This window comes from Saimiri boliviensis, chromosome 12 (assembly GCF_048565385.1).
Source record: "Saimiri boliviensis isolate mSaiBol1 chromosome 12, mSaiBol1.pri, whole genome shotgun sequence".
Taxonomy (NCBI): Eukaryota; Metazoa; Chordata; class Mammalia; order Primates; family Cebidae; genus Saimiri; species Saimiri boliviensis.
Window position 1 is genome coordinate 70,892,318 of NC_133460.1, and position 12,291 is coordinate 70,904,608.

A 12,291-nucleotide genomic window follows, 5' to 3' on the forward strand; every position below is an offset into this window, starting at 1 on the left:
CCTAAGACGGGTAGACTAAAATAAAATCACCAATTCATTCATCACAATAGTTGAAGATGTTGGGGTGAAACAGTGATTTGCTAATGCTTCTTTAAGGCGTATCCTCTTGGGCAGTACCTATTTCTTGGGATGATGAGATGATCAACTTTAATCAGTGCCTGCCTATTAGCTCTTCCCCTCATATTACTGATAATTAATACCAAAAATATGTTTTAACATCTGCTGACTTCTGAGGATTTTGGAGTATTCGAAAAGATGTAAGCCAATGTGAATCTCAGACAAAGGAAGGATAATCTAAGTGAGATTATGTTTGGCTTTTCAACTATACTTTTCAGAATTCTAATGGTAGAAAAGCATTTAAAAAAGAAAACCCTTAATCACAGCTTGCAAAGCTTCTTGTTTTTCCATGCTGTGATGGGACATTAGCTAAGCACACAGAATGTAATTTCCTATAGTGTGTCAGGCCTTTCTCTTAGGTCTGATGAGGCCTAAGGGTAATTAAGTGCAACAGCCTACTGTGGCAGAGAAACTGAATTATCAGTTAACATCTGACAGTCTTCTTACAAAAGAATGTCAGTCTCTCACTGCTTTTTATCAGCTAATCTCTTTCCTGGTTGAAACTTGCTTTTTTTTCATCAGTCTCTTATCAAGAATGCACTGGGTAAGAACTAATTCATATTAAGGACATTATTAATATATTGAAAGTATCCATAATATAAATTTAATATTCAATAATGTTAATAGGGATATTACATGATATTGGCATATTATATAATGTGCTTATTTATTTATTTCATGTGTTAACTGAGCTAGATCTTTAAATATTTTCATTTGTTTTTATGCACCCTAAAACAAAAGTACTCCTTTGGTTGAAAATTAACCTTCACAAATATTCGTATTACCAATTACCTTTCTCATAAAATATTAACTATCAGTTTCTTCTTGGTATTATTCTACAACAATACATAACATGTCATTTGAAGGCATGAATTGTGTCAAAAGTGACACTTGGGAGCTGGGCATGGTGGCTTACACCTGTAATCTCAGCAGTTTGGGAGGCTGAGGCAGGCGAATCACTTGAGGTCAGGAGTTCGAGACCAGCCTGGCCAACATGGTGAAACCCCATCTCTACTAAAAATACAAAAATTAGCCGGGCATGTTGACATTTGCCTATAATCCCAACTATTTGGGAGGCTGAGGCACAAGAACCACTTGAACCTGGGAGGTGGAGGTTGGAGTGAGTCAAGATTGTGCCACTGCACTTTAGCCTGGGCAACAGAGTGAGACTCTGTCTCAAAAAAAAAAAAAAAAAAAGTGACACTTGAGGTAGCATTGTTAAAAATTGCAAACCTGGTGCTTATTAAATACTGCAAAAAAAGCACCCAAATATTTACCTAGAAAAAGGAGCATAGTGTCCTCGTTAATAACAACTCTGTTTTGTTTTAGACAATGTCTCACTTTGTCACCCAGGCTGGAGTGCAGTGGCACAATCTCAGCTCACTGCAACCTCTGCCTCCTGGGTTCAAGTGATTCTCCTGCCTCCACCTCCCAAGTAGCTGCAATCACAGGCATGTGCTACCATGCCTGGCTAATTTTTGTATTTATAATAGAGACAGGGTTTCAGCATGTTGTCCAGGCTGATCTCGAACTCCTGATCTCAAATGATCCACCCACCTTGGCCTCCCAAAGTGCTGGGAATACAGGTGTGAGCCACAGTGCCTGGCATTTAATAACAACTCTTTATAACCAAGAGTTGGTTTCGAACCCCAAACTAGGTAACTATCCCTTAATCATAGGTTTTAAAAGTAAAAAATAAAAAAGTAGATAACTAACTACAAAAAATATACAACATTCTCAATCATAATGAATTTTGTATGATTGAGCACGTATATTATCTGCAGATATTTGAAATTAATCTCATATAAGTTACAAGTTTAGTAATTTAAAAAATTATATCTAGTGGCCAGATGCAGTGGCTCATGCCTGCATTCCCAGCACTTTGGGAGGTTGAGGTGGAAGGATTGCTTGAGTTCAGGAGTTTGAGACCAACCTGGGCAACACAGGGAGATCCTTTCTCTACAAAAAATGTAAAAAATTAGCTGCGTGTGGTGACATATACATTCTTTTTTTTTTTTTTTTTTTTTTTTTTCTTTTTATCAGACGGAGTCTCACTCTGTCACCCAGCCTGGAGTGCAGCGGCACGATCTTGGCTCACTGCAACCTCTGCCTCCTGTTTAAAGTGATTCTCCTGCCTCAGACTCCTGAGTATCTGGGATTACAGGTGCACACCACCACACCTGGCTAAGTTTTGTATTTTTAGTTGAGATGGGGTTTCACCATGTTGGTCAGGCTGGTCTTGAACTGATATCGTGATCTGTCCACCTCAGCCTCCCAAAGTGCTGAAATTACAGGTATCAGCCACCGCACTCGGCCTGAAGTACACATTCTTTAAGTGAATCTTAAAGATTCACCTTAATAACAGTTAAAATATGTGCCAACATTGAAAAATGGTATCATTGAGTTCATAATGTGATTTAAAAGAAATAGGCCAATATAGCGCTTGTTTGGTGCCTTAACATTTATAAAACCATACTCCATATGCGAAATATCACTCTTGTTCTTGTATTAAATCAATATAGTGACATAAATCAGGACTAAAAACACTGTCAGACACAATCCTTGTATAGGAGAGTCAATACAACCATTAACTATTAACACAATGTATTTCCTATCTTTGGTTAAGCCTATATCCAAAATGATTTCATCTTTTTATGCTTATCAATCATGAGAGAAAAAGATCCTCATCTATTTTAAGCATCAGAGAAATTACATTGTTGAAAATTCTAGAATCATTGTCAATGTTATTGAACTTTAGTTCCCTAAAGGTTTAAATATCTTTGGACAAGAAACCTCAAATTGGTTTCATTTAACAAATTTTCTTGAAAATTTTGAACTTAAATGCTTGTAGATACAGCTTACATTCTCCAGTTTGGCCACAAGCCCAACCTCTTCCTAGCTTTCAAACTTAGAACTCCTGCTTTTATACTGTATTAAAAACACAATTATTAGATTTGATCAATGTCAGTGTCTAATTTGACAAATGTGATATAGAAAAACTTGTTCAAGCCCGGACATGGTATCTCATGTCTGCAATCCCAGCTATTTAGGAGGCCAAGGCTGGAGGATTGCTTGTATCCAGGAGTTTGAGACCAGCCTGAGCAATATGATGAAACCCCATCTCTACAAAATATACAAAACTTAGCTGGCCATGGTGGCATGTCTCTGTAGTCCCAGCTACTCAGGATGTTGAAGTGGGAGGATCACTTCAACCCAGGAGGTGGAAGCTGCAGTGAGCCAGAATCTTGCCACTGCACTCCAGCCTAGATGACAGAGCAAGACCTTATCTCAAAAAAAAAAAAAAAAAAAAAAAAGGGAAGAAAGAAAAACTGGTTCAGCATATATATTTATCAACACCAACCAGCAACAAAAGGAAAACCCAGGGCAAACAAAAATACTGAGCAAAGGAATGTCCTAGGATACTAAGCCAATCAGTATATTTATCCCATAAACCTTTGCATTTTCAATAAATATTAACCCAAAATAGCAGTATTTTCTTTTTCAGTTAAAACATATATTTATAAACTATGACATATGTATTATTCATATATATAAATATTAAATGTTAACAGCTCTAGAATGAAGATATGAATAGTATACATCATGGAATAGTATACATCATGGATATGAATAGTATACATCATGGAATATAAATATTAAATGTTAACAGCTCTAGAATGAAGATATAAATAGTATACATCATGGAATAGTATACATCATGGAATATAAATATTAAATGTTAACAGCTCTAGAATGAAGATATGAATAGTATACATCATGGAATTCTTTAATTTATCTGTTATTAATGTACGTGTCAACCTCTGATTCTCTGATTCTCTACAATCTCACTTTGTTGCCTGGAATGAATATGAAGCCACCTATACCAATTTAGGAATCTACTTATGTAGATTTTAGAAAATGACCCATTATATGTAACTTTCATATAACAGCCACAGTGATTTAAACAAAACAAAAGCCCTTAACCAGATCACATATTTTCCCTTTTAAAATCTCTCATGACTTACATTGCTCTTAGAATAAAATTCAAAATCCTTGTGTGTCCTATATAGCCCTTATATAGTTTGGCTTTGTGTCCCCACCCAAATCTCATATTAAAATATAATCCCCAGTGTTGGAGTTGAGGCCTGGTGAGAGATGATTGGATCATGGGGGTAGATTTCTCATGAATGGTTTAGCAACATCCCCCATAGTACATAGTGAGTGAGCTCTCATGTAATCTGGTCATTTAAAAGTGTGCAGCACCTCCCCCTCTGCTCTCTTGCTCCTGTCCTGGCCCTGTTCCTGCTGCCCCTTTCCCTTTGTGATCATTCTAAGCTTCCTGAGGCCTCCCCAGAAGCCAAGTTGTTACCAGCATCAGACTTCCTGTAAGCCTGCAGACCCATGAGCCAATTAAACCTCTTTTCTTTATAAATTACCCAGACTCAGTTCATCTTCATGCTGCTGATAAAGACATACCTGAGACTGGGCAATTTACAAAGGAAAGAGGTTTAATGGAGAACTCACAGTTCCATGTGGTTGGGGAAGCCTGACAAGCATGGCAGAAGGCAAAGAGGAGCAAGTCATATCTTACATGGATGGCAGTAGGCAGAGAACTTTTGCAGGGAGACTCCTGTTTTTACAACCATCAGATCTCATGAAACCCATTCACTGTCATGAAAACATCAATGGAAAGACCCACTCCTTTGATGTAATTATCTCCCACTGGCTCCCTCCCACAACATGTGGGAATTATGAGAGCTAGAAGATGAGATTTGAGTGGGGAGACAGCTAAACCATATCAGATGGTAAGCTAGTTTATGCCAATTGCACTATTTTTTGTTTTATATAGGTTGATAGGCTGAAATTAACATGAGTGTGAAAAAGTTATTTCTGTGAAAACTATGTTGACTGTTTCTACAGGATTTTATAAAAGTGAGGGGCTAAAAATACATCATTGTTAAATACTGTGGGGGGGCAAGAGAATTTTTTTTTTTTTTTTTTGAGGCGGAGTTTTCGCTCTTGTTACCCAGGCTGGAGTGCAATGGCGCGATCTCGGCTCACCGCAACCTCCGCCTCCTGGGTTCAGGCAATTCTCCTGCCTCAGCCTCCTGACTAGCTGGGATTACAGGCACGTGCCACCATGCCCAGCTAATTTTTTTGTATTTTTAGTAGAGACGAGGTTTCACCATGTTGACCAGGATGGTCTCGATCTCTCGACCTCGTGATCCACCCGCCTCGGCCTCCCAAAGTGCTGGGATTACAGGCTTGAGCCACCGCGCCCGGCCGAGAATTTTTTAAAATACCTTAAAATTCTTTAAAATCTAGAATTATGTACTCTGATACTTTATAACTCCAAATCCTTGTTTCACTTAAAAAAAAAAAAAAAAAAAAGATTGGTACCAGCAATTTTAGATAAAGCATGTCAATGCTTCAGTTTCTTCACAGAAATTTTTCAGGCAGTGGAAGAAAAATCCTTGAGGAAATTTCATCTGAGGTTTGGTGTGGCCATAGTTGTCTCCCTTCCATCTCCATGGGATTACCCAGGAAAGACACCAACCTGCTCAGCGACCATTCCAGTCCATCATTCCAGTCCTCCTCCTCCCCCGTCCTTGTCATGTTATATGCTGAGGAGAACAGAATATACCTTAATCTCTTGCTAATTAAAGTGTGCTCCTTGGACCAACAGTACCGGCATCACCTGGGAGCCTATTAGAAATACAGAATCTGGGGGCCCACCCAGACATGCTGAATCAAAACCTGCATTTTAACAAGCTCCCCAAGGATCCATATGCAAACAAATGTTTGAGAAGCACTGCTTTAAACTGATCCTACAATAATATGAAAACAATGACGACAAATAAAAGTGAAATTAATATTATGAAAAATAGAAGGGATTTTTAATTTACATAAATGGCTGCCCTTCCATTATTGCAGACTGTGGGTCAAGATGGGCAGGGGGAGACTTATGTTAATTCTGGCTTAAAAATTATAAGCTTGATTGGCTTACAGTACATTGAAGTTCATACAACAAACTAAACTATATTACTGGTGCAGTTAATTAGAAATCAAGCAGCAAACAGGAGGCCTAAGGTAAAGACGATCTCAGAGCATAGTAACAATGGGGAACATCTCGGGGTGGCTGCAGAGCAGGGATGCCCTCTCAGAATGGAAACTGTATAAGGGCCTTGTAAAGACGGCTTATGTAAAGATCTCTGAGAAGGGAGGTGACTTTTGCTCACAAGATCCAGGAGGGTCTTTGCTCACAAGATCCGCGAGCTGGCAAGGAGGAGAAAAGCCTTGCAGGGCAGAGATCAAAGAACACCTCAGGCTCTGACTAAATTCTCAGAATATGGAGTGATTTTAATTACTCTATGTTGACAATGCTCAGGAGATAAAAGACCCTTGATGCACTGGGTGTGGTCAAACCCTGTGGCTCCTAATCCGCTATACTTCTGATGCAGCCACACCCTGATAACAATGAGTGGTAAACTCAGAGCACTAGTTTAGCTTGTCTTAGAAGGATCTCAAGTGCTCTGTCCAGCTCTTACCTGCCCCTTTGCCCTCCCCTTCCACGCTTATAAGATCAAGGAGATTATGCACATAATAAAAGTGTTTGGAACCCAGAGCTCAGGGCCAATGCAGTTCCCAGGCTTGCGTTGGTCCCCTGGCCCCATGCTGTAAATGCTACTCTTGTGTCTCTGTCTTCATCTCCTTTTCTCAATCCCTTGTCACCACCATGACTAAGGGCACCCACGAATGGGGTTAGGCTGGTTCCCAACAGCAGATAAAAACAAAAATTGGCAAAAATCCTTAACCAATCTGAGGAGAATAGGATATAGCTCATCTATGAGATGCCACATTGGACAGGCAAGCAGACAAACAAAACTCCTGTTCCTTCACAGATACTGAGTGAACACTGGATCTAATGGGAAACCTAAGACACCACAGTCGAAATTATTGTTGTTTGGGGAAGATGCCTGAATGTATTTTGTCCATATGAGTAACTGTTTTTTTCCTTAGATATGGAGAACAATTTATATTGAATTGCTAGAAACATTTATATTTATTATATATGATCACCAGAAACATGGCACACCAAAAATTGTTTCAGCCAAGGTGTCACTCCCTGGAATGAATGCCACCATTCACCAAAAAATTCTCTCATAAAACCTAAATTGTTCTCTAATCCCACAAGTCTTATTATTTTCCTGGTAAAATATACTACCCAGATAGGAATACTAACATCGGGTTACTTCATTTTTTTTTGTAAGTATCTTTTCCTGTAACCCAGAAATATTGACTAACGTCTCACACAACTTACCTAGACCAGCCAAGATCATACTACTGCACTCTAGCCTTCCTCTCAAAAAAAAAAGAAAAAGATTTTTCTTTCTTTTTTTTTTTTTTTTTTTTTTTGAGACAGAGTTTCGCTCTTGTTACCCAGGCTGGAGTGCAATGGCGCGATCTCAGCTCACTGCAACCTCCGCCTCCTGGGTTCAGGCAATTCTCCTGCCTCAGCCTCCTGAGTAGCTGGGATTACAGGCACGCACCACCATGCCCAGCTGATTTTTTTGTATTTTTAGTAGAGACGGGGTTTCACCATGTTGACCAGGATGGTCTCGATCTCTTGACCTCGTGATCCACCCGCCTCAGCCTCCCAAAGTGCTGGGATTACAGGCTTGAGCCACCGCGCCCAGCCAGAAAAAGATTTCTAAAAGAAATTTTGAAGCTGTAAAATCAGCATGCTTAATATTCAGTGCGAATAAACCCTCAACAGAATTCCACTGCTAACAATTTTCCAAACCTCATCTAAATATTCTAAAGTACCAAAAAGAACAGACCAATATAACAGGAACAATTCAAAGGATCAGCCCAGTGTTTGTTCTGTTACTTCATTTTCAGTAGATGTGTTGGAAATAGTAGCAAAACTCTATACTGCAATTTGTGCCTTTCACCTTGTCTTTGAACCTAATCATAATTAAGAATACAAATTAACCAAATCAACATTTGTAAATTAAGCAAATTAATTTTTTTTCTTGAAAGTTTTCATTGGCCTTAAATGACTGAACTCAAAATATTTCTAGCAAACAACAATTTAAATTCAAATCAAGGCCTTTCAAGTGGTGACATCAAACCATAAAAGGTTGTAAAGATGGCTGGTTGTGGTAGCTCACGCCTGTAATCCCAGCACTTGGGAGGCTGAGGTGGGCAAATCACTTAGAGTCAGGAGTTTGAGACCAGCCTGGCCAACACAGTGAAACCCTGTCTCTACTAAAAATACAAAAAATTAGCTAGGTGTGATGATAGGCACCTGTAGTCCCAGCTACTTGGGAGACTGAGGCAGGGGAATCCCTTGAATGGTTGCACCAAGATCGCACCACTGCACTCTAGCCTTCCTCTCAAAAAAAAAAAAAAGAGGTTGTAAAGATGAACTGGGAACTTAAAAATCTTTCCTTTCCACATGTATTCAGACTACTTGCATTCCAGTCCTAATCTGGGGCTTTGCCCATGGAGGAGTCGGGGGAGCAAATTGCTTAATTAGAATGTTTTGTGAATTGGAAGGAAGATGGCTTACAGGATCTTTGATTGGTGGGGATTTCACTGTCATCATTTTCAGATAAACATGTTTTTAGAAATGTTTCCCCTAGTTAATGCCTGTATTGAGACATGCAAACTAGTTGAACTTTGATCAGTGATCACCTTCCTTTAAAATGGGCAAAGCTTCGTTATCCTACGCAAACTAACACAGGAACAGAAAACCAAAAATAGCATATCCTCGCTTATAAGTAGAGCCAAATGAGAACACGTGCATACTAAGAAGGGAACAACAGACACTGGGGCCTACTTGATGGGAGTGAACAGGGAGAGGATCAGAAAAAATGCCTTTCGGGTACTATGCTTATTACCTGGGTGACAAAGTTAACTATATACCAGAACCTCGTGACACACAGTTTACCTGTATAACAAACCTACACATGTACCCCGAACCTAAAACAAAACTTAAAAAAATCAAATCAAATAAAATGGCCCCAAACTACTCATCCCGAGGAATTCAAGCTGGATTATTCTAGGCAGAGGAAAAAACAGGCTTTTCTGCATCTCTTGCCCATTCTTTCATTTACCAAGGATTACTCATAAGGAAGGGGACTGATGGGCTGGTTAGTGACTCAGCCTATGCCAGCCAAGCAGGATTGTGAAACCAATCTCCTGCCAGGGCCAGCACTGTGGCAAAGACACACAAAGTACCAGGGCTGGAGAGTGGTGTTTCAGTAAAAGTTAACTCTTCAAAGAGAGGAGGCAGGAAGGAATAAGGGAGGAAGGGCTTAGTGTTTTTGTTGTTGTTTTGTTTTCCATAAAACCACAGACTTACTCCACATATATAATCATGGCCAGCCACCCCAAGCAGGAGGAGCTGTCTCCAGCTCATTTTCAGCTGCTCAGTAAGTCTTCTTGGTCTCAACCACCATGTTATGAAAGGTTTGTTTGTTTGTTTGTTTGTTTGTTTGTTTTTGGTCTAGTCTTTTAATAAAAAATAAAATATATTGATATAGACATGAAATATAATTGTTTAAAATGTTCTTTCAATTCCAATAGGCATTTTAATTTACATAGTGAGCAAATACTGAGTTGATGGAAAGAGACTGTAATAGTGGAATTTCTATGTCAGCCACAAGATTAGGGGGAGGAGAGTTATTTATTTTTTAGGAAGGGAGGTGGTAGCAGGGCTCTTGCAAGTGCTCCAGAACTAACACATGCCACTTAAGAGTTCTATGACCTCTTTTGGAAGGTTGGGTCATGAATAACATACCAACAGCATACACTGAGTGCCTACTAAATGCCAGGCATTTGTCACGCAGCATCTCTAACTTCACTAAAACTGGAGGAAGTATGAAGAAATATGCTCAGAGAAGTTTACTAATTTGCCCTAAGTCACACAGCTCATAGGAGGTGGAAGCACTATTGAATCCAAGTTCGTCTGACTTCCAAGCCCTTACTGTCCTCATTATTATTATTCAGTTTTATGAAAGAGACAAGTAATAAGGTAGAACAGTGTCCATGCTGAGAGCTGAATGTGAAGAAACATTAGGCATCATTTTCACTAAGTAATGAAGGTCATCACGGGTCTAGAACATGTGATTTTTGGCAATAGTGAAAAATTTATGAAATCAATGTTTTGCTCTTACAGTTTTCCTTCTTGCTGTTTTTTCTCCCAAGAACCAAGTACCAGACTTGGGTTTTAGGATTACAGAGGAAAATGAAAACCAAAACTTAGAATGGAGAATTATTTATATGGAATAACAATAGATTATTTATAAGAAATCATTAAAACTAAATATAGGCTGGGAGCGGTGGCTCACACCTGTAATCCCAGCACTTTGGGAAGCTGAGGTGGGTGGATCACTTGAGGTCAGGAGTTTGAAACCAGCCTGTCCAACATGGCAAAACCCCGTCTCTAGAAAAAAAAAAAATTAAAAAACAAAAAACCAAAAAACTAAATATATAATTTTTAATTGAGACAAGATCTCTCTCTGTCACCCAGGCTGCAGTGCAGTGGCATGATCTTGGCTCACTGCAGCCTAAGCCTCCTGGGCTCACGCAATCCTCCCACCTCAGTGTCTTGAGTAGCTGGGACCACAGGCATGCACCACCATGCCCGGCTAAGTTTTCGTATTTTTGATGGAGACAGGGTTTTGCCATGTGTGCCAGGGTGGTCTTGAACTCCTGAGCTCAAGCTGTCTGCCTGCCCTGGCCTCCCAAAATATGGGCAATGCAGGACTGAGCCACTGTACCTGACCAGATATTTTACATATTATATTTTCTATTTTACTTAACCTGTTTTTTAAGACATTTATCTATGTTGTGGTACTGTTGTTCATTAGTATTCCTTTGTATGAATGTACCACATTTTATTTATTCATTCACCAGTTGATGGATATTTGTGATGTTTTCATTCAGGCCATTATGAATAGTGCCACTGTGAACATTTGTGTGCACACATGTTTTCATTTCTCTTGAGTATATACCTAGGAGTAGAATTGCTACATCATATAGGAACTTCATGTTAATGTTAGAAGAAACATAAAGTTTCCTGTATGTTTTCCAAAATGGCCACACTATTTTACATTCCCACTCACAATAAATGAGGGTTTCAGTTCTCTAAATCCTCTTGTAATTGCATTAGACCGATCTGATTCAGTTTTTCTGTAAGAAAGTTGTGAGTTTTTCAGTTGCCATAGACTTCCAGGTTGAGCATGCCCAGATGAACTAGGTGTGCAACTATGGGGTGGCGGGATGCAGGAGGAACCCAAGTGTTCAGAGTGAGCACAGGGGACTGAATTAAGTGAACACTGCATGACAAGTCTAGGATGCAATCATATCTAGCTCTGGCACCACCCTATGATGGTAGGATCCAGTCAGGTTATGCCCCCAACATCATCTCATTGCAAGATCCAATCAGATCACACCTCATTATCCTATGCTTATAAAACCCTACCCAAACTCCAGGGCAGGGAGACAGATTTGAGGGCTTCCTTCTATCTCCCTGCCAGTATAGTTAAAATAAAGATTTTCTTTTCTCAAAAGCCAGTGCTATGGTATTGATCTCCATGAGCACTGGGCAATGAGCCCATTGATTGCTCAGTAACACTGTCATCACTTGTTTTTCTGTTTTTAATTATAGCTATTCAGATAGATATGAAACTGTATCTCATTGTAGTGTTTTGTTTTGTTTTGTTTTGTTTTGTTTTGTTTTGTTTTGTTTTGTTTTGAGACAGAGCCTCACTCCCTTGCCAAGGCTGGAGTAGTGGTACAATCTTGGCTTACTGCAACCTCCATCTCGGCCTCCCAAAGTGCTGGGATTCCAAGTATGAGCCACCATGCCTGACCTCACTGTGGCATTTTCTTGATGGCTAATTACTTTCAGCATTTTCATGTGAGTACTGGCTATTTGTTTAGCTTATATGGAGAAATGTCTGTTCCCTGTGATCTCTTTACTATAAATAAAATGGCATCTTACATGACTTCAGCATTTCTTTGGCAGGTAAGTGGATGATCAGATAACAGTGTTCCTAAAATATGAAAGAAATTATTTCTTCTGTGACTTAATAACTGGACTGAAATAGGAGGAGTCAAATTGCAGAGGAAGACCTGAGAGTTTTCAATAACGTTCTTTAA

The 12,291-nt window shown here is 39.4% G+C and overlaps 1 protein-coding gene across 2 annotated transcripts in view; it reads right to left on the reverse strand.

Moving 5' to 3' along the window:
• PRKG1 (protein kinase cGMP-dependent 1) overlaps positions 1-12,291 on the reverse strand; it is a 1,343,496-nt gene that overhangs the window by 614,624 nt on the left and 716,581 nt on the right. The gene's annotated exons all lie outside the window — the stretch shown is intronic.